Raw genomic sequence first — 18,208 nt, forward strand, 5'->3', positions numbered from 1 at the left:
TGTAATGGTAAGGAAGTAACTATAAGTGGCTGTTAAACTATTTTTATGCTTGAAAAGTAATTCGCAAAGTAATGTAAAGCAGTACTACTGAGTTGTACATAACCTCTTTCAGAATTTGTTCTTAACCTCTTGCTTCATAACTTCCTTAATTATACTCTTCAAACTTATTGACTACTTCGATGTTGTTACGAACAGAAACTGATAAAATATTAATCTTAAATATAGATTGAAATGAAAGAAGCTTGTCAGGTAAATATATATATATATATATATATATATATATATATATATATATATATGTACTACTTACTCAAACTATGGATCACATAACCTATACAAAAAAAAAAAAAAAAAAAAATTATTGTACACTATAAAGCAAGAGGTTAAATCTTTAATCTGTTAAGAATTAAATTTTTTATTGTAACTGCGAAAATTATAAAAGTACCAAGCGAAGCAAGTACGGAATATATGCGGAATATGAATCGCTCAACGAACCAAAGAGCGGCTCAGTGACAAAATTAGTAAAGTAAAGACCACAAATATAACAACATTATATTCTACCACAAAATAATTCTCTATACAAAAAAGGTACACAACGAATCGATTTTTCACAACGATAAGAGTCAACAGAACCAATCAAGACCAGGCGAGACTCTCATAAGACAACGATATCAGAGGAATCAAATCAGCGACTTCAATCTATATTACAGAGTATAGTTATCAAGAAAAATTGCTCTTTTCATGAAAAGTATGGTAATGATACTCTTATAATACATTGTATATCTGGCAGTCGGGTGTGCCCGTGGCCATCGGAAATGTAAAGACGACGCTTTTAGAAAGTGATAGCGCCATCGCGTTTTAAAAACGCGTTAGAAGAAGGACGGTTTCGCTATCCAAGGCGAATCGAAAAGTGTGCGTGTTGCGAGAATCAGAGTTGATCGAGACGTCGAAGCATAGAATCGTTAGAATTGAGTTGCGAGTGTTGTCGAGTGTTAGAGTTGCTAGTGAGAGAGAGAGAGAGAGTTACCAAATAGTTGTCAAGTTATTTGTTGTAAATACGAGCGTTGCATTTAGTTTTCCTGTTAATCAAACATCGTTTCCCTGTCTAACTAATATCTGTATTTTCAATCCATTATTAATATATTCCGATATTACAAGTGGGGGCTCGTCCGGGATTGAATAAGACAGAGAAACGATACGATTTAACGGAGCTATTTCTGCGGGAGTAGAAAAGAATAGAATAAAATGGCAAACGTTGAAGACGAACGATTGTCGGATGAAGAGGATTTGACGCTGGAGGAGCTGAGGAGTAAGCTCGCACAGATGAATCTGCCTATATCCGGTGCGAGATCAGTGCTGGTTGCCAGGTTGAACAGAGCGTGCAAACCTGGTCGATCTACTCCTAAGGATTCGAAGCGTGGCGAAGAACCAACAAACCAGCGAAATCTAAGAAGCAAGCAGAGAGCCGAACGCAGTCAAGAGGGAGAGGAAGACCTCGAGAAGCTGAGGACGAAAGAGCTGAGAGCGCGTCTCGTTAGCTTGGGGTTGAAGGTAACGGGAAGAAAATCCGAACTACGCGCGCGGCTACAGGCGGCCCTAGAAGGAGACGATGTATCGTCGGAAGAAGAGAGCTCCGACGAAAGTGAAGGCGAGGACGATAAACAAGGCGCGCGAGAATACAGGAGAGGCACGCGAGCGGTGTATCAGGACCGCGATGAGTATCAGCAGAAGGTATGCGTCGGTTCGATGTTGAGTCTTAAAGACGTGGAAGACTCATTAGAGAAATTCAGCGGGGATGATCTGCTGAGTGTAAATCAATGGGTGGAAGACTTCGAGGAAATGGCAGAAGTGTGGGGTTGGTCAGACGCCCACATGGTGGCCTATGCTAAGAAATTACTCGCAGGCTCCGCTCAGGCCTTCGTACGACAAGAGCGATGCGCGAAGTTCTGGGCAAAGCTAAAAAAGGCGTTGAGGAATGAGTTTGAAAATGTAGTAAGAGACCAACAGATACATGGCGAGTTATCCCATAGAAAGAAGAAAGCAGATGAGAGTCTGCAACAATATATGTATCACATGTGCGGGATTGCAAAACAAGGAAGGATTGATACGCAATCCTTGATAGACTACATTATTCAAGGCATTCCCGACGAGGTCGCGAACAAGACTGTGCTATACGGAGCCAGGAATATCGAGCAATTAAAAGAGCGTTTCAGGCGCTACGAAGCGATAAGAAGAGATATGGAGATGAGGACGAAATTTGAGGAGCCGAAGAGTAGCAGGGTAAAGCCGGTGGCGAAGCTGTCCGAAACCGAGAGGAACAAGGAACCCGGTCGATCTGGAGATGCGAGGAAGGCGCGATGCTACAATTGCGGTGATGCGGAGCACGTGTGTGCGGAGTGTCCGAGCAAGTCGAGAGGACCTAAATGCTTCAAATGTAGGGAGTACGGACACATCGCATCAAGTTGCGACAATTTGGGTGAGCCCTCAAAAAAAGTTTACAGCGTGTTTCGGTCGTTACAAACAAGGCGTGGTAAGGATGTTAAGATGGAAAATTTCGAATTGAGCGCGTTGATAGACACCGGTAGTGAGCTGACTCTAATGCGAGCAGATCAGCATGTGAAAATCGGAGCGCCCAGATTAAGTCGGGAAATCGTTGGATTTCGCGGTGTCGGTTCCGGAAGGAATTTTACGCTCGGGAAATTTTCGACGAACATTATTATAGACAATGAGTCGTACTGTATAACCATACACGTAGTTCCAGACACAGTGATGCAACATTCGCTTATTATTGGCGCAGACTTTTTGGACACTGTTGAAATAAGTATAAAAGGGGGAGAATCTTTTATTAGTAGAATAAAGGACGAAAATCCCGATGAGTGTCCGGAAGTCCTCAAGATAGATGTAGAGACACAGGCGAGTGAGATAGATTTGTCGCACGTTAAGGACATGCAACATAGGCTAAAAAGAGATTTGAAGAGAACCAAAGCATTGCTAAGAGACGCTCAAACGATGCTGGAGAGATCGAAAGGTGACTCGACGGGTAAAGCAGCTTTACGACAGCTGAAGAACCAGTTAGAAGATGCAGAATGCGCTAGAGCAGTTGCAGTTAAAGCGAAACAGGCACTGGAGCAAGAACTGAATGAGACGCAGGCTTCGTTGCAGGAAGTACTGCGGCAACGTTCCGAAGCAGAAGATCGTGTTAATGTAGCTAGTCGCGAACGAACTGAGCTACTGTCGCAATTGGAAGAAAATAAAGAAGAGTTAGCAGAAGTTTTGAAGAAGTATCGGGCAGCTGTGCAGCAAGTGTCGGAGGAACGGAGAATAGTGGCAAGACACGTGGTGATTGGTAAAGTGGACCACGAGATGGTGTCCTCGTCGGATTCTTGCGGCCAGCAGGAGGACTTAGCGAACATCACGAGGAGGAAGAATCTGGCTAAACAACAGCAACAGGATGTTGTTGATGATATTTGCGAATTTACTGAGAAGGATAGCGTTGCGGGTGTGAGGGTTGTTTCAAGTTTTCGGATAGACTCGAAGAGAGTGAATGCAAGGCGAACGAAAAGACAAGGGAAGTCGCACGTGCGGAATCCCTCCAATAATATCGATACGAAGATTCGATATACAAAGGATGTGGATGACGAGGACGACGATGGGATTGTCGAGGACACGATGAACGTGAAGACCTTCGAAAAAGAAGAGATCATAGTCTCGGTAGATGGTAAGTTGTCAACGTCTTCCATGTACGAACCGAGCCTACGAAAATGTCACGATGCTGCCACGACGATCAAAGCCCCTGACAAGAGTGAAATGGGTAAACAAACAACGGAGAGGAAGATAGAGGAAGAGCGAAAGAGGAGCAGTAGCATCGAGGACGACCAGGCCGCGGTGTTCCAAGAGGAACGAGATCAGCTGCGTGCGGACGCAAAGAGACGGATTGAGGAGATCCAAATCCGAAACAAGCGGGCGTATAACAGGAGACGCAAGAAGGCGACAGCATACAGGACGGGAGATCTAGTGGCAATCGAGAGGATGCAGAGGGGTCCCGGGCTAAAGCTGCATCCGAAGTTTCTTGGACCGTATCGGGTGATAAAAGTCCTGCAAAATGACCGATGCATAGTGCAGCGAGAGGGGGAGCACGAAGGGCCACGTACAACTTCCACGGCAGCCGATCACATGAAATGGTGGAATGCTGACGATAGTGATGTAAGTGCGAGCGGCGATGATGAGCACATCTGAGGGCAGATGTGATTGTCAGGAAAGGCCGATTGTAATATCGTAGAATAGCTTTGATTGGAGATCGGCTGAAAATAGAAAACCCGTGTACGTCGTGTTTCTGTGGTTCGTCTACATTTAAGAGTGCCTACGTGACTAAAGGCACGTAGTTGGTAGTTCTTACATAGGTATGAGGGAAACAATAGACAACGTTAGAAGAAGGACGGTTTCGCTATCCAAGGCGAATCGAAAAGTGTGCGTGTTGCGAGAATCAGAGTTGATCGAGACGTCGAAGCATAGAGTCGTTAGAATTGAGTTGCGAGTGTTGTCGAGTGTTAGAGTTGCTAGTGAGAGAGAGAGAGAGAGAGAGAGAGAGAGAGAGTTACCAAATAGTTGTCAAGTTATTTGTTGTAAATACGAGCGTTGCATTTAGTTTTCCTGTTAATCAAACATCGTTTCTCTGTCTAACTAATATCTGTATTTTCAATCCATTATTAATAAATTATAATTAATCGAACAAAATTACACCTTTAATATATTCCGATATTACATTACCGTGATGTAATATTTATCATGCTTATTTTGTACGTAAAACGAATCGTTGGAATATTCCCGAAGCTAACGAAGCATTTCCCAAAAGTTAAACCGAAGAAATTAACGCGAATAGTTAAGTGAAATTTTTCCATTAACTTGCTGACCAACCGGCAAATAAAAAATCATAAAAATTGTTTCAATGTGTTGAGGTCACGCATAACTTCTTTTTTCATTGACGATTACCAAACAGGTAAAATTTCGAAATTGTACGAAGGCCACGTGACCAGATCGTATTGGAATTTGAAGTGCATGGAAAAAGACAACTCGAAGTACAAACCTTGAGCTGTACTACTCGAAGTACAAACGTGAACTAATGGATGCAGAAAAGCAATTAACGCCAAACATCCGAACAGCATCTTGGAGCCCGTCATTGTTCTGAAATAAAAGAAGTGACGAATTAAAAAGACGCAGGACTAATAATAATAAAGGAAACTTAGTTCGTATTATAAATTGAATTTACATCAGAAAAGAAGCACGATCAAGCGAAACAGATCGTAGAAATGACAAATATCATCGATATACGTTTCAGTGTAATTTCACTTTTGAAAATTATTTAGTTTAATACGATCGTATTCATCGCTCTGAAACTTTCATTGTGCTGCAATTTGTGCTGCGTCTTTTTAATTTCTCTATCTTTCTGTGTTTTCGGAAAAATTACTTGAAAGATTAAGAATTGCTTGCCTTATTTTATTTTCGATTAGTTAGGATTTGATTATTCCTAAGGTTTATTAGGTTTATTATTTATAACAGGTTTTATCACTTGTTTATTATTTAGGAGTTTGTTATTTTAGGATTAGTACCTTTTAGGATTTCTTATCCTTCGAGTTTCTGTTTCAGATATCTAGGTCTATTTCAAGATGTTTTATTACATTAGGATTATTTATTCGATTAAGATAATTTAAGAGTTTCACAATGTACAAAGAAATAATCGCGTGAAATTTAGATTTATGCTTTAAACGTATTAAACACGCGGTAATTTCAATGTCTGTAGCCTCGAACGTGTTCTGATTAGTTGTGTCATTGTCTGTGACATTGAAATCACAAAAATCCATTGCAAGTGTGCTGTCATGCAATGTGGATGTAATTGGGTTTTTTGGGGTTAGGTTGGGGTTAGGTTGTATCATCTGATTTGTACAGTACTATTTTAACGCAAGGACAGGAAAGTTATTATATATTTCCCGTCCATTATTTGAATCGTTGTGAAGTGTAACGAATTATATTCGATTCGAGGAGATGTTAATGAATTACCCATTTCATATGTAATTACATGGAAATAAAAATCATTGCAAAAATAATTGATCTAATGACAACGGAATTTCCAATATTTTTTTGTTTCGTCACGTCTTTTTCATAATATATCTTTTATAGGTACGTGATTTATTAATCGTTCGAATGGAAATAATTATTCGTATAATATTCAAACGATTCTAGCCATAAAATAAATTAAAACGATACCTGTAATGCAATCTGCGTATGACGTCAACCTCGATCTATGCTTATACAAGAAATTTTATCAATCAATGACTAGATATATAATAATCAAATATTATAAAATTTCCTGAAAACCTTTAGGTGTTAATATTAAGGTGTTAATATCTTTAATATTTGCAAGTTATTGTTTAGCGCTAATTAGTTAGAATGTAACAAGTGGTGTACCAGAATTGAGATAATTAAGCCACACGAACAATCTTATTTAGATCTTTTTAATTTTTTAATTCTCTTTTGCTCTAATACTTCGTAAAATTAATCTTCATTAGCTACTACACTTCATAGAATAACAAGAGATAATTTTTCTTATATAACGTTTCATTCATAAAATCTATCATTAAAGTATATCTTCATAAAAATATCATTCCATACTAACGGTATATTTGGTGTCATACGAGATAACAGTTACCAGTGATGACATATGTAACTTTATAAAGATATCTCGTTTTATTATATATTAAAAGAATGTACTCATTGCTGCTATATTTCAGATGAAAAAAAGGAGGCAACGATTTTACAGTAAAATCGTTCGTTTACAACTGATTCATTTACATTTCATGATAATACTGTGCATTCTGAATATGCTATGATTTGGTTTAAAATAATAAATAGTCCATTCTTGCATACTATTGCTCCAGCTTTACTTGTATTTTCGATATTGGTATAAATAGAAAGACAATTAATGTCGTTCGAGTCTATTTTCGGATCATTTATATTACGTTTAATCCATATAGTTATTATATGAGACATAGTATCGTAAAATTTGGAAGAATAAAACGTTCGTACAGGAAGTACATTTTATAAGAACTCCAACAAATCTGCGTGTGCACCTAAGATACAAACTGATAGTGATTGTTCATAAGTTTATATACATTATCTAATGTCAATCGAAGGTATCAATTCTTTTTCTCCATAAGAGTACTTTTTCATTTATATGTGTTCAAAAATACATGTGTTCAACCGTGAAGCATATGTCACCTACAACGAAAAAGAGTTTTCCTATACTTAATATTTCCTTTATATACCTATGAAAAGTCTATTCTTCGCGTAGTATGAAATTATGAATAAATCTGGAATATTGTTCAATCTGAAAAGAAAAATAACTTATTGACATCATTCATTGATACGAGATTCAGAATGTTTGTTTTGTCTTGCAGAAAAAGAAGGCAGCCCTCCCTTTCTTTTAATGTGAAATAGAAAGCGAAAATTTGAAAACAGATTTTTTGGAAATTTACTTGCAAATATCGTTTTCAATATCGTGATTTTCTTCCCAATGGTACTGTACTTTCAAATTTTCCAGTATCCCTCTAAAAACAAAAAGTCGAACCTCGTTATTATTAACGCAGGCATTACAAGGAAGAGAAGTATTAGAAAGCAGCTCCTTTTTATTATGGATTTCTTTATAATCATGTAAATAAGAAATTCCGGAAATTTTTTCCTCAAGAATTTAATTCTTGTGTTTTGATTGATAATTATTACACTGCATACTAACTTTTCGCATACTGTTCGCGTCTAACAATTTCCTAATAATAACTACTTCAAAATTACATATGTTCTTGCACGAATTCAAAAGTACGTATGATACAATTATTATTTATCAAAAAATTCCAAGTTAGTAACTTTCTTTTCAAATGGCAAATAACATATACTTTGACTTACCTGTAAGTTTTTGTTCCTAATCATCATTTCCTCTTATAGAACACATCATTATTGTTCTCATAATTACTACCAGTGTCATAGATATTGTAGTGGCTACAACTGAATTAATAGAAAATGATAAATAACTGTGTATAACACTAATACATAACTGTGTATAACAATGACACATAACTTTTACTTACATATCAGTCGATACGGGATTACTGTGATATCCTGTTGATGTTTCTTAAGGCACTTGATTAGGTGCGATACGGTATCATTCCTTATGGTATACTGTAGATAAGTATTTTAGAAAATAACAAGAATAAATCTAAATTATTCAGAGGTTCCAGTTTCGGCTTAGACATAAATACAGGACCATTTGCAAAGAAGAAAGGGTGCGTTTCTACAGCCTCGTTATAGTAACCATGAATACCAATCTCTGAATTACTGGTTACTAAACATAAATATCCTATAAAATTTAATATATTTCTTTAATTTTTAATACATACATGAGTTAGTAGTTCTAAATTATGAATCATCCTACCTGTGATATTACACTTTTCCTTATAATATCATCACTCAAGTGAACAACATTAAGATCATGTAAACCATGTCATCCTATCTTACTGTGAAGATACTTAGTTATGTTATCTAACATTATAAAAATATCATCAAATTCAAGTCCTTTTATTCACATCACATGGCCACGACGATCTGGTTCTTCGTTATATAATGTTCTAAAATTTGTCGTATATATAGGATGTACAAACCGTGATATCAAGGTATCAGTTCTTCCTTCCCAAGGGACAGTTTCATTAAAATTCTGATAGAATTAAAAATTAATTATTAATATTCTAACAATCATATATGTTAAATACATTATAGTCAACGATATATACCTGAGCGAATGTAGGGGTGATTCCTTGATAATTATAAATGTCATCAGCCCACATCATTGTGCCACTTCTTTGTACTCCAGCCTCTAGATTAACAGCCTAAACAAACATACGAAATTTTATAGAAGCTGTACAAAATATAGTATATATGCGCAATATTGAAGCGTTCAAGGGGATATAAAGGTAATGTACATCACATACACGTGTACTCTCATGCAACAAAATACAATTAGATTTAATAGTATAAGCTCTTTTATTCATCATAATAGATTGGAAATTTAAGTGTCTTACGAGGGTGAGTAAAAAGTTACCCGCTCTGTCGGTGTAGAATTTGTTTTAAGCAATTGTCAAAAAAGACATACATCATTTTTTGACATAATCACTCGATTTCTGTATACACTTTGTCCATTTGCCGAAGGACCTTCGTATTTTCTCATTAAAAAATGTTTTGGGCTGAGCTGCGAACCACGAATGCATCGTCGTCTTCACCTTTTCATCAGCTTTTTCGGCATCCATCTCGCACAAACTTTTTAAAACCCAAATCTGTCGTGCACTATTGCATAAGCAGAGCCGTGGCTGATTTGCAAATGATTTGCCACATTATCCAGTGTCACTCGTCTATTCCATAGAGCATAAGTTCATGAACACGTTCAATGTTGTCAACGTGGATGTGGACGGGCGTCCACCTGTTTTTTCATAACACTTGTGCGATCTTCTTTGAACCTTTGTGCCCATTCAAACACACTTCGTGACAAAACACTTTCTCCATAATGTGCATTAAATCTTTGATAAATATAGGCATCAAACATAACCTCCGACCACAAGAAACGAATCACAGCATTCTGCACTGTTTTCCTGCAAATCACCATTGCAAAGCGCCATTACTCGCGCAACGGTCACAAACGAATTGACGTAACACAAAGAAACCTGCGCAGCAGCACTGAACAGATATTGACGTCATACGAAGAGTGCAGATGGATCAATACGGTCGACAGAAGTTTTAACTATCTGGAGTGCGGATAAATTTTTACTGAGAGTCGTATAGGAATCTATAATCTGTAAGTACACCTTTGGCTGAATGGAAATTTCTCTTACATATAGTCAAAAATGCAGAAACTGTGTATTGAATTGGAAAGTGATAAAAAATAAGTGAAGTTTCGAGGTTGCATGTGATTGCATGAGTACACAGGACGTTTTTAGCGAATAAAAAGTAATTTTGAAAGACACGAGACTTATCGTGTATTTTATGCACTCTCTGTGTCCGAATTTCCAGAAGCTCTCTATCTTATGAAGCGTTTTAGATTAGCCGGAAAATTTTGTACGTACATACAAAAAGTATACGATCTAAGTGGAATATTCCATTATTCTCTTGATACAACAGAAACGAAATTTACAGAACTTCTCAGAAAGTTGGTTTATTATTACCAAATTAATAGAATTAATATACGTTTATCATCTTTACATACCTAAGTCGTGGAGGTTTATCGTGCGTAAAAAATTAGTGTCGTTTCAAAGTTACATTTCGTACATTTTAAGCCTATAATTTGTAACGTACAAAACAATGTAAATTTGAGCTGTTTCTTATCTCCACAATAAGAAAATCCAACTTTACGTTTTTTACACAATGATATTTATGGAACAGTAATATCATATTATTGCATCGCTTGGAGAATGAAGTCAAGGTACGATGTGACCCTAGTGTAAACGCTGGGATACCCAGCTGTGCCGCACTTATAAGCATAAGACACAATACCTATTAAATACGAGGTTAATTCATGTTGTATCAGCAGTGGTCCGCCGCGGTCAGCCTGAAAGGATCGTTAAATTTTTAATCAAAGATACTGAAATATATCGATCGAATTGTATTGAAATTATACTTATATACAGTAATAATCTTCTATTGATTTGTGTATTGAAATACTCCAATTTATAACGTACATGTTATATGTATTTTGAGCAAAACTAAGATTAGGAGGAAATTAGATTAAATACCATAACGAGGTGTGAGAAGTGGGCAAAACTATTAAATTGTGTTTATCTATTATTTTTAATGTTTAAGACGTCGATTTGATGTTAATTCGAATTGACGTGTCTTCAGATACCGTATAGTTTGTAGTAACTCTGTAACTTAATTACCGTATAAGAATCCTTTCCACCCTGAGCACGTTCGGCGCATATTATACCATCAGTGACATCAGGTGCATTAGGAAATTTGGAATAAGCTATTTTGCATTCGGCGTTCTTAATCACTGGCATTTGTACTTCCATTAATGCATTACGTCGTGGTCGTCCTACGAAGAAAATAAGAAAGATATTTAAGACTGGAACTGTTTAATTTTATTATAAAATTGATATCACTTACTATATCTTAATGCTCCCCATCCAGCAACAAGGGGGTTATAGCCGACGAAGTTGCTCTTTCGCAGGAGCTCTTTCGTACAAATGGGATATACGTACCCTGAAAAATAAAAAAATAAATGAAAATGCAGGAAACGAATGACCAAAAGTATGAGAAAGAATTGTACACGCTTTATGACACAATATATGTGTACAGTAAGAAATTTCAGGATATGATACTTCAGTAATACTCAATAGCATATATATATATATATATATATTTGAGGACTTACTCGAAAATGGCACCTCCTCCACCAATCTAAGAATGGCAATATTATGATTGTGTATGTTTTCTATTCCATCCATATGTGCACAATGTGCTGCGGTCAAAACATGCCTAGCCGATATCAGGGAACCTCCGCACTTCCATAGTGGTTTGTCTGGGTTTCGGGGATTACGAAAACCTAATGCAACGATCCATGGCCAAGCGCCTAAAATGCAATAGTCATAGTTGTGAATATACATAATTTTTTCTCACATAACGAGTAACAACGATTATTACCTATTCGATATTCGATCATACAGCAGACGATAAGTACATACGTACAAATACTCTGAAATAGAGATTTGATAAAGACAGAAATTAAATTTTTATTCCAGTGGAATACAAATTATTAAATAATTCTATATAATTTCTATTTGAACTATACTGAACTATAAAGTTCAAACGTGTAATTTCTGCCCTAACAGTTTTTGATCTCTATCCATATTATTACTCCTATATCAATTTTTTATTTCGAGCAAAAAGATACTCTTCCTAACATGAAGTAAAAGAAAGAAATAATTCAAGTTAATAAGTAAAGTTACTACCGATAAAATCATAGCATTATTATTTAGTCTAATTGAAATGTACATTGATGTGCTGTTTAATGCCTTTAAAGTTCATTCTTTGCAGTAAATGGCTTATTATTAATCGGAAAGAAAGACATAAAACGTACCAAGTTCAGCTGGTTTACCATCGACCACCACCCTGGTATGAGAGACGTTGCTAAAACCACAGTATGGTGGTCGCAAAGCCTTATACTTATACACAGTTTTTATTAAAATTTCTCTCTTCTCTTTGTTTGGATCGTTCGGACAGCAAACGATCGTAACATTGCCCTGGTATCTGCACACTGATCGTCTATAAAAATCGGTGGCTGTACGGTACTGTATCTGCCATATTTCTTGCAGAGGTTTACATTTTCTGTAGTCAAGGCACCTGCCTTCTTGATTGTCCGGTGTGGTACATTCTGGATCAAACAATTTTAAAACATTTATACAGTTCAAAGATGCGTAAGAAAGCGACACCGATTACTCAACTTTCGAAGTAAAAAGCCGATCAAGTCCACCGGATTGCCCTACAGACACGTATTAATCCGTAAGAGTTAGTCATCATGTTGATAATAATTATCTAAAGAAACTTTTCACGTGAAAATATAAAATTTTAATTGATTAGATATTGTGTTAGCCATACTTAAGAAAGAAAATGAAAATGAATGAAATGAAAGAAAAGGACTACCTTCAACCTCATTTTTTAAATAAACACTTTGTCAGTTTTGCGGTAAATAAATTCTTAGGAATTCAGGACAGTTTTTAGTGAATCATTTTGTTTCGACCGTTCGCGGAGAGACGCGATCGCGAGATAGCACGTCAACGAGAGTTGTAAGTTCCCGTTACGATTAAATAATCGACGCCACGAACTGATCGATCCCCTTATTTCGATTATGATAATAAGGGTAGTTCAATGAAATTCCACAGAATTAACACAAATAAATTAATGTTTATTTCAACAACTTATTAACTAGAAAGATATAAATGGAACAAAAAAAATGTAACTGCGTTTTGGTTGATAAGTAATGCGCGACATACCACATGTGTTGACGGTTCGACTTCTGGAAAAGTTCTGAACGCCTTTCGATTTTTTTCGTTTTTTCTGGAAGGTGACCCCCACTACGTTCGGATCACGCCACATTCTTTTACTGCGAGGTAAAATACGGGCCACGAGTCGACGTTTCTGGAAGTCGCCCTGCTTAATGAACCATGCGCTTGCCACTACAATGTTTGTTTGCCGGGCAGACGCGACGATCCGTCTGCGACATTATAGTGCCGCGATCGATAGTTAAGAATATGACCTATGGTAAGCCGCATGGCGTAACATTCTCCCCCCGTTGAGAGGGTACCGATCAAACTAGGGAGGTGTGGTTGAAGTTCCCATCTTATTTCGTCTCGGTGGCTAGTTGTTCGGGTTTCTCGAGATCGGGTTGAATTGGCAGTGGGACAAGCCTTTTGACGCCCCGATCCAAAATGCTCTTTGCCGTCTGAACTGTAGCTGTCCGGATGACACCATCGGCGCCTGGATGAACCTTGATAACTCGGCCCAGAGGCCAATGCATGGAGGGAACGTTGTCCTCTCTGAGGATGACGATTGTGCCCTTTTGGATGCTGTGTCCACCCTTGCTCCATTTATTGCGGTTGGTTAGCTCGTTCAAATACTCCTTATGCCAGCGGTTCCAAAAATGTTGTTTAAGCTGTTGGATATGCTGCCATTTGGAGAGTCGGTTCGATGGAATGTCTCTGAAATCTCGATCACGTAAGCACATTAATGAATCGCCAATGAGGAAATGTCCGGGAGTGAGGGCTAGGAGATCATTTGGATCGGTGGAGATAGGAGTTAGCGGGCGGGAATTGAGGACTGCTTCTATTTCTATGATAAGAGTATTACGGTGTTAAGCTCATATGTTTCTGTTTCTCCTCTCGCGCTGCGCCATAATATCCTTTGATATTTCCGATCCTCTGGTCGTACGAGGAATTGCCGATACATTTTCTCGATGTCGCCAGTGAGTACGTACTGATGAGCGCGGAATCTAATTAATATACAAAATAAATTGTGAATTGATTCGAGAATATAGGATTTCCCCATTTTCATGATTATCGTGATTTTTGTATAAATATATTTTTTAAGATACTAATAATTAGGTACTTATAAATTAGTATTATCAATTATTTTGCATTTATAATTCCGCCTCTAGTATAAGTGTTAATTGAAAACTAACTTTATGTTTGAAAAAGTACTAGCAAAGTCGTTGAGTAACAAGCCACTGATGCTAACACAAATAGCATTGTCGTAATTAAATATTTCTAAATATTCATTTTTCATTTTGAACCTGTAGAAACAATTTATTATATATACTATTAGCTAAGTAATTGCATATTTAATTAAGTCGAAATATAAAACTTAGTTATTTTAATAATTTAAAAAATAAAAAACTGACAAACATTTCAATTTAATTTATGGTTGGAACAAAAGACAGTTATTTTTCATTAATTGAAATATTGCAATGCAGAGTACTTTCGAAAATACGTCGAGAGTATTCCTGATGGTGAAACGAGCGTTGCTTCATCGAACGCAGCTAAAGAAAACAACATCTATGTAGTTGGTGGTACGATGCCTGAAATAGAGGGCGCTAAATTGTACAATACCTGTACTATTTGGGGTCCCGATGGAACTTTGATAGCAAAACACCGAAAGGTAAGTAATATATTCCTTTATGGCTTTGAATTTGAAAATATTGGGGTGAAGAAAGTGACTCTATCTAGGAATAATTTAGGAATATACATATGTACATACGTATACTATAACCAATTCTATAATTTACGGTTTATAAAATACGTTATGATACGGGAAACGCCCATTTTTGTTGTAATGTGTAATATAAATTTTTCACATACTTAAAATATTATTATACTTATTTTTTCTCCTTTTTAAACATTATTAAATGATAAGATTTTTTAATAAAAGAAAGTGATAAAAACGCTGTCAGTTATTAAATAAAAAATAATTAAAGTTTAGGAGTTGGTAACTTTGATATTAAATTACAAAAGTTGCAGCAATAGAATTAGCGACTACATTTTTATGTTATTAGGTACATCTATTCGACATCGACATTCCTAATAAGATTACTTTTCGAGAGAGTGATTCACTCAGTCCTGGTAACTCCCTAACGACGTTCGACGTGAAGGGCTGCAAAATAGGTATTGGCATTTGCTATGATATTAGATTCGAGGAAATGGCACGCATTTATCGTAACAAAGGTACAGTAACTTAATCGATCAATACTTAACTAGCAAAAAATTAAATATCTTTCTTAAATATATTCTATATAAAATTAATATAATCTGTAACTCTGTATAAAAAGAAGCTTAATTTAAAAAACCAGTATATTTGCTGAAAATGAAACAAATAAAAGAATTAAAAGCACAATAAGAGGACTGTTCTCGCATATTCAGAAATGATGGAATGTGAACCGTGCAACTACGAAGTTAATTGGTATTCGGTGGCTTCATATTTCCTGCTTCTCTGGGTTAGGTTGCCAAATGCTGATATATCCAGCGGCATTCAATATGACCACTGGACCACTGCACTGGTCATTACTTCAGCGTTCCAGAGCGAATGATAATCAATTATACGTTGCCTGCATATCACCGGCTCGTGTTCCTTCAGCAAGTTACGTCGCATGGGGGCATACACAGTTGACCAATCCCTGGGGAAAGATTCTTTACGATTTGGAAACTCAAGAGAATATGGCAGTCACCGATATCAAAAAAAAAAAAAAAAAAAAAAAAAAAAAAATATGAGGCATACTATATAAGATTGTCATCGATTTAAAATCAAAGTATGAAAAGGATACCCTGGAGAGAGTAAAACACAGAATCATTCCAACTAAACATTCAGATCGTACCGACACCTAGGTATCGTCTTACAATTAAATCTCGGTCTCGAATGGATTAAAATGAAATACATACTTGCAGCTTCAACATCTTCAATATCGAGGAGATTCAAACTTTACAAATAAATGTAAATTGCGATGTAAAACAAAGCGATGTAAAAAGGGAAAAAGGAGGAAAGAAGGAACAGGGAAGTAAAGAGAAGAAACGAATTTTTCATTTTCTCGAAACTGGATCAAGTTTCAGGAAGACCATCCAAGTAATTGATGTCCTCTGTAATTATTTGTTAATCATGCGCGGAATCAGAACGATTCGACCTCGTTCCAAAGCAAATCGTTACTAGAGTAGAGACGGGAATTAATAATTCGTGTCAATTGTTCGATCGTGTTCACAAATTCAAATGCGGTTGAGTGGCGGAAACCATTTATAACACGTCCCATACAGCGTAGATCGCATACACGTCTTAGGATGTATTTTTGGTACTTATATATACTCTATATATATATTCTTACTCTATATATACTTATATGTACTCTATATATATTCTCTATCTTAGATATACCATAAAATATTTCGTGAAATCGCGTATTCGTGTCTAATGTCAGGGATTCTCTTTCCACAAGTCTGCGTTTTCTATATTATCTTTCTTCCTTATCAGTAGGCATTCTCACAATTTGTGATTAATACTGCTCGTACAGGAATATTAGGTTTTTGACGTTGTAAAATTTCACGTGAAATAATAATGCCTATATATTGACTAATTTATCAATTAATTAAATCCGTGTATATCAAGTTTTCTATAATTTAGTACTTTCGTGTAACTACAGAAATTTGATGCAATATAAAACTTGATTAAAACAGCGATTCATTAGGAAACGAGAATAATGATGCAAATATTTTTTGTAGCCATTATATAGGATTTCGATCGCATAATTAATCAGTATCAACTTACCAGTCTTTAACGGAAGAATAGAAGGAAGGGTAGGCGGTACACAGACCGCAATTATCATCATCTTCATGTAGAGTGTCAAAATGCCGAACATCTTCGTTAGTCGTCAGAAGTCGCGATGAGAAGCGTAAAAGAAGTGCACTAGCCAGAAGTATCTGCGACAGAAATCAGAATACACTCGTTTTCGCATGGTTGGATCAATTTCGCGTGGGACTAACCTGATTGAACCTAACGCGGGATAATTGTGTTAGGGAAGTGATACATTTACACTGTACATGAGAGTGTGTGTGTAAGGGCCAGAGGGCGTCAAGGTCTTAGTGGAGACAAAAGACTGTTGCCAGATGTTAGAGGAATCTAGGATAGTCGGTTGGCGACAAGCGTGCGTGCAAGACGTTCTTCAGAGTGTAATATAGATGTATAACTGTTGCGTGGGAAATATAGTCAATTATTTGTATTCCCAAATCCTCGAATTTCCTTAACATGGTAGCAGGGCGTGGTTACTAGTTTTGCAAGATATTTAGTGCGTGGTTACGATCTTGCGAGTGAGTTTTCAGTAAAGAAAAAAAAACTTTCAAAGGAACAAAATATACTTTGAGCACGTAGGAACGCTTGAGTAAGAAAAGAAAAAAAAAGAAGAATCAATTAAAATGGAGAGATCGGAAATCATGATACCTATATTCGATGGTGAGGATTATGGAATGTGGAAGCAAAGAATCACGATGTTTCTCAAATATAAGGAATGCAAGGTTGTTACAACTAGAATGAAGAACGAAAGAGACGATGAAGACTGGGACAAAAAGGATTTGAAGGCGATAAATATAATTTATAGTGCAATATCGAACAGACAATTGGAGTATGTTAGGGAAGGAAAAACGGCGTATGATATAATAAAAGGGTTCGATGAAATGTACTTGAAAGAGTCGACGGCACTGCAGATCGTATGCAGAAGAAGATTGGAAAACATAAGACTGGAGAACTACAGTGATTCAGCATCATTCTTTAACGATTTCGAAAAATTAATAAATGAATTAAAAAGTGCGGGCGCACAAGTAAGTGAGAGGGAAAAGCTGAATTACATGCTGAATACGTTACCCGAAGAATACAGCTACATAGCGGACATAATAGACGCATTGAAAGAAGAGAATCAAACGGTAGCGTATGTGAAAAATAAAATAGAAATAGCAGAGAAGAAAAATAAATCCAATCGAGGAGAAAGGCAAACCAACGCCTTTTCTGCAAAAAAGGAAGGATGCTTCAGATGTGGAAGATTAGGACACTTTGCGAGAGAGTGTCAAAATGGCGTCCAAGCGGGAAGCAGTAACGG

The 18,208-nt window shown here is 36.6% G+C and overlaps 1 long non-coding RNA gene and 1 pseudogene across 8 annotated transcripts; one reads left to right on the plus strand and one right to left on the minus strand.

Moving 5' to 3' along the window:
- Positions 1-6,493: 6,493 nt before the first annotated feature.
- On the minus strand, positions 6,494-11,745 carry LOC126877128 (uncharacterized). Of its 8 annotated transcripts, XR_007694770.1 has the most exons (8): positions 11,462-11,476; positions 11,194-11,289; positions 10,585-11,122; positions 9,143-9,887; positions 8,835-8,930; positions 8,480-8,758; positions 8,136-8,404; positions 7,662-8,052 (listed from the first exon to the last, which is right to left on the minus strand). It is a non-coding gene; the product is annotated as an uncharacterized LOC126877128 (long non-coding RNA). The 8 variants fall into 8 exon arrangements; XR_007694767.1 differs by lacking the exons at positions 11,194-11,289; positions 11,462-11,476 and adding an exon at positions 6,494-7,381 and having other exon boundaries at positions 7,530-8,052; positions 10,585-10,599; XR_007694768.1 differs by adding an exon at positions 11,731-11,745 and having other exon boundaries at positions 10,585-11,659.
- Positions 9,800-18,208, plus strand: part of LOC126877126 (carcinine transporter-like) — a 132,417-nt pseudogene continuing 124,008 nt past the window's right edge.

This window comes from Bombus huntii, unplaced genomic scaffold, assembly GCF_024542735.1.
Source record: "Bombus huntii isolate Logan2020A unplaced genomic scaffold, iyBomHunt1.1 ctg00000124.1, whole genome shotgun sequence".
In the NCBI taxonomy this organism is placed as follows: domain Eukaryota; kingdom Metazoa; phylum Arthropoda; class Insecta; order Hymenoptera; family Apidae; genus Bombus; species Bombus huntii.